The sequence below is a fragment of the Cupressus sempervirens genome, chromosome 1 (assembly GCF_028749045.1).
Source record: "Cupressus sempervirens isolate cs-2001-9-10 chromosome 1, ASM2874904v1, whole genome shotgun sequence".
Classification (NCBI taxonomy): domain Eukaryota; kingdom Viridiplantae; phylum Streptophyta; class Pinopsida; order Cupressales; family Cupressaceae; genus Cupressus; species Cupressus sempervirens.
This window is the reverse complement of record NC_143118.1, coordinates 754,116,564-754,128,644: the sequence shown is the minus strand read 5'-3', so window position 1 is coordinate 754,128,644 and position 12,081 is coordinate 754,116,564.

Below are 12,081 nucleotides of genomic sequence, written 5' to 3'. Positions count from 1 at the left end.
AACATATAACAGAAAAGAAAAGTGCATGCAAGTAAACATATAAAGGAAAATGAAGTAAATCACATGCAATAACACATAACACTAGATTTGGTAACCTAGAAACCCTCTAGGAATAAGAAGGTAAAACTGGGGTGGGGATGATACCCACAAAAATTGCTGCAGCAATAAATGTTCAACCACTTCTAAGGGTCTGCCCTATGAAAGGCCTGCCTTGTTAAAGGCTTTACACTGTGTCAATAGTGACCTAATTAGAGGATTTACAAACATTTTACATGAAGTGTCACCCTATTAAAGGATTTACAATAGGCTATTAAACCCACCTAATACATAGGATTTTCAATCACCTTCTCCAAAGGTTCTCTACCTAGTTGTTAAGCTAACCTATCAAAATAGGATTTTCAACTTCTAATACAATGGTAAGAAAGTATTAGGAATCTTTGACCTAATTGCATACAATCCTCAATTACTAATTTCAAGCACTTGTTCTACTCCTTCTAACCTTGATCCTCTAAGATCTGATAACTAGTCATGTCTCTAGTCCCTTGTACTGTTCTAATCAATTGGATATGAAATTGTTACTCTGTTCCTCTAAGTCTTTCTTTCTTCACATTGAATTTCACTATAGTCTCCCCTTACACTATTCTCATCCACACATGCAATGGGTTTTCAACCTCCTTTTAAATATTTTTGAAGACTTAGGGTTAGGTATGGATCTATGGTCCATATTTAATCTTAAGTTCACTCTCATTCCTTTCATTTTTATCATTGGTTGCATGCCTTCTCCATTTTTTGATTGGCTACATGTTGATCACATAGGGAATGTAAAAGATTTTTTCTTATCCTTTTCCTCCTTTTAAATCCTTCTATTTTAGCTCCAAAAATGGTTTACATCTGAGTTTGTGAGGGCACAAACTCATACGCTAATTCTCTGTTACTCGACACATACTGAACTATTGATGCTCGATACAAATTACACTATATCTTGCTCGGGACATATATGATTCTGGTTCACTTGGCATATGAAGCATTCTGACTTACTCGACATCAACTATGACTTGGCACCTATATGTCACTCAACACTTATATATTTCTCAACACCTGAAGTCACTCGACACCTATTAAAATACTAACTCGGCTCACACTGGAGCTTGGCATACATAGTGTACTCGGCTTCAATGTAGAAAGTGATTAAGTGTGTTGACACTCAAATGTCAAAACTATCTAAGGAAAAACACCTTTCAAATATCTAAATATCCTCTTTACTAATGCATAATGATACTTCTTAAGATCAACTTGAAATATACCTTCAATCCCAACTGCATTTTCTATATATGGTTTGGTGTGAGTTAGATACTGCAAACCTCCAATCATGGATCTTTACTTCTTTTGCTCAACTGTAGGTGTCTCATCCTTGCTAGATAACTCATGACCAATCATCATAGGTGTACCAATAGTCTTACAACTTTCCAATCCAAATCTCCTCAACAAATCTTTCAAGTACTTAGTTTGTGAAATGAAAATGCAATCACTATTCTACACAATCTTCAATCTTAGGGAAAACTTCATTTCTCCTATCATACTCATCTCAAACTCATTCTTCATTTCTTTAGAAAAGTTGTCACTTGCTTCATCATTACCTCCAAATATTACATCATCAAAAAATATTAATATTATCAACATACCATTCTCAATTTCTCTCAAATACAAGTTACTATCTGTTGTAACTTTAACAAATCCAAGATTTTTAAAATACTCATCCAACCTTGTGTACTAGGTTCTAGGCACTTTCTTTAGTCCATATAGAGCTTTCTTTAGTCTACATACCATATCTTTGTCTTCTGTTAGAGGTAAACCTTTAGGATGCTCAATGTATAACTCTTCTTCAAATTCTCCATTTAGGAAAACTGATTTAACATCCATCTAATATACTTTAAACTTCTTATTCACTGCATAAGCCAAGAACATTCTTATTGCTTCCATTCTGACTATGGGGGCATATGTCTCCTCATAGTCTATTCCTTCTTATTTTAGATATCCTTTATACACAAGTCTTGCCTTGTTTCTTACAAATTCACCTTGTTCATTCATCTTTTTTCTAAATACCCCTTTGGTTTCTATAACATTATTTTCTTTGGGTCTAAGAACTAACTCACATGTTCATTCTTCATAATCTTATCTAGTTCTTCCTTCATTACTTGAATCGAATGATCATCTTTACATGCTTCCTCTGCACTTTTAGGTTCAACTTGAGAAATCAGACATAATTCCTCCTTAACTCTATTTCTTGTCATCAAACCTTTGTCTTTGCTTCCAATTATATGCTCTAGAGGGTGATTCTTTGTCATTTTTCTATTAGAGGTAGGAGTTTCTATCTCAACTCTTATCTCATCTCTTGGTTCATATATTTGTTCTCCCCTTTACTCAACAGTTTGTACATCATTCTATAGAGAATTTTTATCTCAAAGAAAGCTTCAATATTCTTTCTAACAATTCTAGTATTGTCTTCTTCTTCATTAGAATTGCAATCTAACATATTTTCCTTAGTTCCAAACTTTTCATCAATCTTTACATTTGCACATTCAACTATTGTTTTGGTTCTATGGTTAAAACATGTGTATGTCTTGATTTTCAATGAATAGCCAAGAAATATAACTTCATCACTTCTTGGATCAAACTTACCAATATCATTATCTCTTTTAATGTAACACTTGCTTCCAAATATTTTGAAATACTTAAGTAATGGTGAATGACTAAACCATAATTCATAAGGAGTCTTCCTCGCATATTTTCTTATCTAAACTCTATTAATAGTGTACACTACTGTATTGACTACTTCTCTCCAAAATGTTTTGGATACATCATTTTCAAAAAATATTGCTCTTGATGCCTCTGAAACTAATATGTTTCTTCTTTCTACAATCTCATTCTGCTTAGGAGTCTTGGGTGAAGATAACTGTCTCTTAATCCCATTTTCTTCAGAAAATATGTTAAACTCTCTACAGGTGAACTCTCCTCCTCTATCTAATCTCAAAAACTTTATCTTAACACCAAATTCATTCTCAACTCTATTCTTAAATATCTTAAACTTCTCAAATGCTTCAGATTTCTCTTTAAGAAATGTTACCCACATCATTCTAGTGAAATCATCAAAAAAATCATGAAATACCTTTCACCATAGAATCCTCTTTCTCTGGTAGGACCACTCAAATCTATGTGAACAATTTCCAGCTTTTTTGTCATAGTGAACTTCTTGCTAGGAAGTGATACCTTCTTCTACTTAGCCAAAATACATTCTTTACAAAAAAAATTAGTAGGCTTTATTATCTTAAGCAAGTCTCTAACTACAAATGTGCTACTAAATTTCACAATATTATCAAAGTTTATATGACAAAATCTCGTATACCATGACCAAATGCTATCCACTTTTGCTACTAAGCATGTCATGTTAGTGGGATTCAAATGAAATGCACTACCTTTGGACCTAGTTCCAGTTCCAATCATCTTACCATCTTTATCCTTGATAGTGCAAGTCTTTTCTGTGAATTGCAATTGATAACCTTTTTCCACCAACTATCCAACACTCAACAAAATAAATGTCATTAGTGTTAGTCTTTATATCTAAAGTAATAGATCATATTCTTGTAATGTGATAGGTTGCATATTTACCAACTCTAACAATACCTCCATCATAGTTTCTAAATTTAAAAAACTTATTCATATCACCAGTCATGTGATGTGAACATCCACTATCTATTATCCAATCATATTTCTTTTCAACTTGAGAAACTAGAGCCTTGCTTCTCTAATTTCTTTATGAAAATCATCTTCCTTAATAGCTACAAATCCTAACTCATCATCACTTTCACTCTAACCTTTTTCATCAGATTCTTCTTCTTCATTAGCATACAAACAGTTCCTAGGTCTCCTAGGATTAAACTTTCCCTTATACATTTTCTCTCTTTTATGATATTTAGATGCATAATGACCAAATCATTAAAAGTATGACATTTAAAAATATTCTTACCATCTTTTTCTCTTCTCACAAGAAGGGCTATACCTTCTTCAATCTTCTTATCTTCATTAGATCTAGTTTTGTTGCTACTAGCAAAATTTCCATGTGTACTTGTGCTTCTAAATAGACTTGGTCAAAATTTTAAGGCACTAAAAGTTGTTTCCACTCTTGTTAGATCTCTAGACTATCTTAGTCCTACTTCTATTTATTCCAATCTTCAAAGAAACATTTCCCTAGTAAACTCCTTAGTATAGGGTATTAGTAGTTCAATCATCTGAGCTACTTGCTTGAATAGTGGTGTCAAAGTCTTCAAGATCCTCCACACAACCTCATCTTCTTCCTTGCTTCCACCAAATGACTTGATTCTTGCAATAGTCTCATATATCCTACCAATATAACTTCTTGTAGATTCATCTTCCATCATTTTAGCATCTTGAAATGTACATATTCAATTATGCAATCTTACCCTTTTTGTATGTATATCACCTTCAAAAATAGATTCTAATGTTATCCAAATCTTATGAGATGTTTGAAGTGACCTTACCTAACTGTATTAATTATTTGGAAGATCTAGTAGTAAATCTTCTCTAGCTTTCATGTTACACATGAATAGATCTCTCTCTGCTTCACTACATTCTTCAATCTTCTCTTTTTTACAATTTTCTTTTTTCTTTTTGTCAAAAGCCAATAACTTAGACCCATACATAACAAATGAGTCTTCATATTCTCCTCCCAACTATCATAGTTGGCCCCATCAAATCTAGGACTATCCTTTGTAAAAAGATTCATCATTGATCTCTCGAAGTCGTAAAGCTTTTTCTTGAAGGACCTAAAACTCTGATACCAATTGTTAGAATATATAGTCCACCAATATAACTGAGAGGGGGGAGGGGAGTGAATTAGTTATCCAACTAATATTAGAATTATCAACCTTATTAAACTTTAACCATATGAACAATATAATAAGAAACCACAATAAGATGCTCATGCACAACAACACTAGATATGTTAGCTAGGGAAACCCTTGATCAAAGGGAAAACCCTGGTGGGGATGGTACCTAAAAGATGATGTACTAATATAAATATTCCTTGTTAGATGATGGACACTCTTAAGAGTCTATAACAATAATCAATACATATCAGTCCTTGTTAGGATACTTTGAATCCTTGTTAGGAGTTGTAGAATACAGATGGACCCACTGTCCAAACAACTTCAGGGGCAAGACCAATGAACCCGCTATCCAAATGATCTCTATATTATTTCTTATAGAATAATAGAAATGAATAGTACTTCCTTCCTCTTTCTTCATCTTATCAACTAAAATTCTTCTCCTTTTGATCTTGTAACCAGATCACAAATCTTGCATCTAATAATCCCTTGGATCACTTACTTGCATTCACCAAACACTATGCTCCTTTTGCACTTCACATTTAATACAATGATTTACTACTAAATTAAAAACAAGGAAAACATCTTTACTTTATATAGTATCTTCAAAATAATTCCTTGAGTTGGCCTTGAGGCTTTCCATATTAATTATAATAAAATAATTAATTAATTCATAATTACAATAGCGCTATTGGCTCACACTCTATACAACTTCTCACATGTGCAATACTAGGGTTTGTGCATTCACTGATATCATCATCAACGTGTCTAATGTCACTAGTTGACTGTGCATCTCCAAATTATATCTATGTTAGAAGATATAATACAAACACCAAAAACTACTTCTTAGGTACTTTGTCTATATACTGCTCTTTGTAAATCACACACATCTTTCATACATCTTCTGCTTAGATACTTTGCATTGAACCTTAACATCAGGACACAACATAGAAAATGTTGATGAACATGCATCACTAGACAATCAAAACATTGTACATATAACTAAAACCTATGTCTACTACTTTATCAGTCTTCATGGACTTATTGCTATGTTGACATCAATGACAAACACAATCATGAATGCAACATTTTAATGCTCTCCAATGCTTAGGATACTCACCCAAAGGAATATCATCAAAATTCATGCTAACAAGTTCTTTGGGGGAGTATCCTAAGAATTTTTAGAGCATGTGGAGATTGGTAGCATGATTGACATGTTGCATTCATGACTGTGTTTGTCATTTATGACAACATAGTATAGTTTTTTTGAAGACTAGAAAAGTAGTAGACAGAGATTGAGGTCATACAAAGAGATGATTTATGTTTAGGTCAAGCACGATTGGGGAAATGTTCTACACTATATCTTGATGACAAGGTTAAGTGCACATAAAATATGTTTAAGAAATACAAAAGATATGCTTGATTTACAAAGAGCAATATATAGATAGAGCTCTTTAGAAGCAATTTATGATTGTTGGATTATATCTCCTAATCTTGATATGTGATGTTGTAAAGTGATAGTAGACAGTCTAATAGTGATGTCAGTGAGTGCACAAGGTCTGTAGTTGCATGTGTGAGAAGTTGTAAAGACTATGAGCCAAAAATGTTGTATAATTGTGAAATAATTAATTATCATAATATGGTCTTATTATAATTATTTAGGAAAGCCTTAAGGCTGACTCAAGGAATTATTTTGAAGACATGGTATAAAGGAAGCCTATTCTCCTTTTGGTAGAGTGTCAATTGGATGTGTATGAAATGTAAAGTGTATGAACAAGAGTAGGGTATTTGGTAAATGCAAGTAAGTGATCGAAGGGAATATTGGATGCAAAGTTAATGATTTGGTATCAATATTAGAAGAAGAAGAGCAGTTTGGTTGATAGGACAGAGGAAGAGGAAGTATAAGTACATTTCATTTTTATTATTCTACAAGGAATAATACGTAGATCATTTGGATAGTGGGTCCATCTACCTTCTACAACTACTAACAATGTTGGCTCAACTCCTAACAGGGATTCAAGGTCTCCTAATAGGGACTGATATGTATTGAATTTTTTTATTGAGTCCTAATAGGGACCATCCTCTAATAAGGAATATTTATATTAGTACATGATCTTATGGGTATCATTCCCACTGAGGTTTTCCTTCTGATCAAGGGTTTCCCTAGTTAACATATTTGGTGTTATTGTGAATGAGTATCTTGTTGTAGTTATTGATTATATTGCTCATATGGTTAATGATTAATAAGTTTCATAAATGTTATAATAGTTGGATAACTGATTCAAATGCCTCCCTCTTAGTTATATTGGTGGACTATGTGAATATGGTTAGGATCTCAGTCTTCCTAGAGTCATGGTAGTTAATGAAGAATGCTAGAGGTGGGCTGCAAAGTAGTGATATCAATGGGTCATAATTTTGTAAGCAAGAACTATTATGGAAGAAAGGTGATGGCAAAGCTGTGATCATAGGCGATCAACATAAGATATAAAGTTGAATACTAACAGAATGGTAAAATGCTAAGAGATGTTTGGTCTGCATGGCAAGGCTTGATGGATAACTCCAATTGACCAAATAACATAATTGATTTGGAAATTTGATGACAAAAAAAGTAGCTCCTTGATGATGAATCTAATCTTTTCAATCTCCTGCAACCACTTTCAGCATTCCCTAGGTCTGATAAATAAAAAGAGATGCTCCACCGCTGCCTATTGACCCATCCATTCAATCAAAAGTTAATGATCACCATTCTTAACCTCTCAAAGCTTTGTTTGATGAGGAAGTGATCTTCTTGTATATGGATTTTCACTGTGATTGGATCTTTCTAGTTTTCTAGTGATTATTCTCTATAGATTTGATTGTATTGGTTTAATTTTGTCTTACAATGGAAGTTATCCAAGTTATGCTTGCACTTTAAAAGAAAATGTTGTACTCTTTCTTAGGGTCAAATCTTCTTTGTTTCTCTAGTATTTCCTTGAAATGCTATTGTAAATTCCCTCTTTTCCTTTGAATTATATGACATCATGTCTTATCTCCTTCAGCTATCAATGTACTGTGCAAGCTTTGTCTGCCTCTCTTCTACGTACTATACATGACATACTAGTATCAGCTCTTAAAATCATACCTAATTTTACTAGTGAAATCTCTATCTCCACTTTGAGAATATTTAAGAGGTGTCTAATGTCTGCAATATTCATGGTGCCACTGAGGATGATGTAGTAGTCAGGCTTCTGGCCTCATCCTTGAAGGCAAAGGCACTACAATGGTATATAGGTTTGCCTCATAACTCTATTACCAATTGGTATGGGTTAGGGGCAGCCATATGAAAGCATTTTGAGAAGAAAAGTGATCACCTATCACTTTTAGAATAGCTGACAACTATCAAGAGGGCCCCCCATGAGTGTATGATTGATTTCAATTATAGATTTTAGAAGACATGGGATAGGATATCTACTAAAGTGAAGCCCTCTCTTGGTAATGTATTCCTATATTATCTCAATGCCTTCAATAGTGATATTTCTACCACTCTACAATCTATGGGAGGGGACACTCTACCAAATGCTTATGAGGTTTCCATAAGAGTATAAAATATTTTGATACAGGAAGGGGAGTTAGCTCGAAGGCCCCCAATGCCTTTCTTCCCCAATATGCCTAATCATCAGCCTACTATAACCCCTATTCATGTCTCCTCTATAAGTCAGCCTCTTGTTATGGTCCCAATAGCCTCCACATCCTCTAATGAAGTTGATAGGATTGAGGCCAAGATGTAGACATTGATGTAGAATGTGGATGGGAGGATGAAGGATCAAGAAAATAAGATGGAGGACAACAATGCGATAGTGCAAAAAATGAGCAATGAGTTGGTGACTATGAAGAGGTGGAAAGCTCAAAATAATAAGCCTCTCCAACTCTAGAGTCAAGGTCCCATTCCTAGTAGACCCCCAAAATAGAGTCATGTCCCCTATAATTTGAATAGACCTATCAACCACCCTCACAATCAAAATAGACCTATCAACCACCCTAATTCTTCAAACACCAACCTAAATAGGGCTTCAGTCCCTCATAAAAACCTTGTCCAAGATCAAGATTTTTGCCCTTCTTGTAACTACTCCTATAGATATTGCATGTGTTAGAAGGCATGATCTTACTTGGCTTTAATTGTACCAAAGTGAGTAGTTTCCCAACAACACAATGCTATTCAACTTGCTGATAATTTTGAGCAGGATGATTGTTCTTTCATGAACTACCTAGTGGAAGAGCATGGTAATGTAAACTAGGATTCATGTGCTTACAATACTAGGAGCAAGAGAAGAGCTATGGAAGAGGTTGCTCCTCAACCTCCTAATTAGACCTCAACATCAAGTGTAGTGCCTCATGTACAAAGAGTTTCCCAGCAACACAATGCTACTCAACCTACCAATGTCCCTCAACAACAAAGGTAGAATGAAAGTAGAGGAGATGTTAATAACCCTCAGGCTGTTCCACCTCAAGAATCTACTTATAGGGATTCTACCATAACATGTAATGCCTCTTTTAGTGTGGTAGAGTAGATGAAGAGGATGAATGTGAACATTTCTATGTGGGATGATGTAACTACTATACCATCACAAAAGAGGTTGCTACAACAAGGGTTGGAAAGCATTGAACTCAGAGATTAGCCACCTAGCATGGAGAATGCAGTGAGCTTGGTAAAACCATTAAAGGAAGTCAAAACAAGAAAAAAGGTTAGACCTCCTCCATTTTATGCTTCTCTAATTATAGGAGATAAGCTAGTCCACAATTGCATGATTGATTTAGGGGCTAGTAGTTTAGTAATGCCCAAATGTGTTGCTAATATTTTAGAGGTAAACTATGAACCCATTGTCAAGGATTTATTATAGTTAGATGATAGTAATGTCAAGACTGTGGGAATCCTTAGAAATGTTAAAATGGCCTTACATACATTCTCAGGTTCTATTGTAGTTCAAGATATATCAATTGCTGAGGTTAAGCCACACTTTTCCATTTGTCTTTCAAGAGATTTAACTTCCCAAATAGGTGGTTACATATCTTGTGATTGGCCATATATGTTTTTTAGAGCTAGATATGGAACCAAAGCTTCAGTCAAAGTAGAACCATTATCACTCCATCATATTGATTTGTACATTCCTAATCTCATCAATATGAATTGTACCATCCTAGAAATAGATAAAAATAACACATCAAATGAGCCTGCCACTTATTTAGCTGAGATACCTAATTTCCTCTTGGACAAGTGGACTAATACATATTAGTTTGATCTTATATTAGAAACCTTGGAGACATGCATTGGCACCTATTGTATATTAGAAAAGGATGCTCTTGCCCGCAACTTAATGAAAACCAAAGAAGAGACAAGTGGGATATGGAATATGTATTTTGATGGATCAAGAAATAAAAATAGATTAGGGGCTAGGTACTACTAGCCATCCTTATTCAAAGAATGCCATAGAAATGTAAGGAAGTGCAAAAATTGTGCCTTTTTCTTAGGTAAATAGAGACTTGCAACCCTTCCACTTCACCCCATCTAGGTTGATCAACCATTTTCCCAGTGGGGATTATATTTTATTTGTCCCATTAATCCACCTTCTATTAGGATTAAACCTCAGATAGAAATAATAATTACATGCAAATATAAACCATATTAGAAAGTAATAGATCACAGAGAAAAGAACACAAGACACCAAGATTTTACGTGGTTCACCCAAACCCTGGGCTAAGACCACCAAATAGAAAGTCCAATATTTTTATGATCCAATGATTACAAACTAATTAGGCTCCATACTAAATAGAAATCTCCCACTTGGAGATTGATCCTGTAGCTATACCATTACTCCATGAGGCTCCCACTAGATCAAACCACCCTGGACTCTGCTATTCTTTTATTCATCTTCAGTCTAGAAGACCAATTGAAGCTGAAGAGAAGTTCAACTTCTCTGTTATTACTACATTTGTAAAAAAATCTACTAGATAGTGATCTGTATGTATCTTGTCCAACTTTAATTGTCCATCATCCAAGATTACCTAAATGAAATGGTACCGCAACTGAATGTGCTTTGTCTTTGAATGTAGAGCTAAATTCTTTGCAAAATGAATGGCACTCTGACTAGTTGTAAACAAATAATTATCCCTCTAAGGGTGTCCCAATTCTTCCAAGAAGAAAAGAAGCCATATCATCTCCTTGGCTGCCTCTATAGTAGCAACATACTCTACCTCTATAGTGGATAAAACATTAACCTTCTATAACCTAGAAACCTAGCTCACAGATGCCCCAAAAATAGTAAAGACATAACCTATAGTACTCCACTTGGTATCAATATCCCCTACCAAATCTGAGTCAATGAATCCCTATAAATTAGTAGTAGAGCCCCCAAAGTGTAAACACTTTCTAGATGTTCCTCTCAAATATCTGAGAATCCATTTGACTGCATTCCAATGCTCAATTCTTGGATGACACATATACTTGCTAACGACTCCCACTGCATGTGTAATATTTGGCCTTGTACATACCATAGCATACATCAAGCTTCCTATAGCTAATGAATAGGGTAGCTCTGACATCTTATCCTCCTCTTCTTGTGTCTTGGAACACATCTCCTTAGTCAACTTCAAATGACCAGGTAAAGGTTTGCTGACAACTTTAACATTCTCCATAGAGAAACGTTGCAACACCTCAACATAATCAACCTAAGATAACATCAATTTCCTACTCTTCCTATCTCTACGAATCTTCATACCAAGGATTTGTTTTTTTGCCCCCAAATCTTTCATAGCAAATGCATGTGCTAACTAGCATTTCGGCCCTTTAATATGATCCATGTTAGACCCAGATACAAGCATATCATCAACATATAAACATAAAATAATGTAGCTCTCATCATCCAACCTCTTAAAATAAACACAATGATCTAAATGACAATTACTATGTCCATGCTCATACATAAAACTGTCAAATTTTAGATACCATTGCCGAGGTGCTTGCTTCAAGCCATATAAACTTTTCTTCAATTTGCACACTAATTTCTCGTTACCTTTGACTACAAATTCTTGTGGATGAGCCATATATATCTCTTCATCCAAATCATCATGAAGGAAGGTTGTTTTAACATCAAGCTACTCTAAATGTAAATCTTCAATAGCCACAATAATTAAAACAGTAAGGATA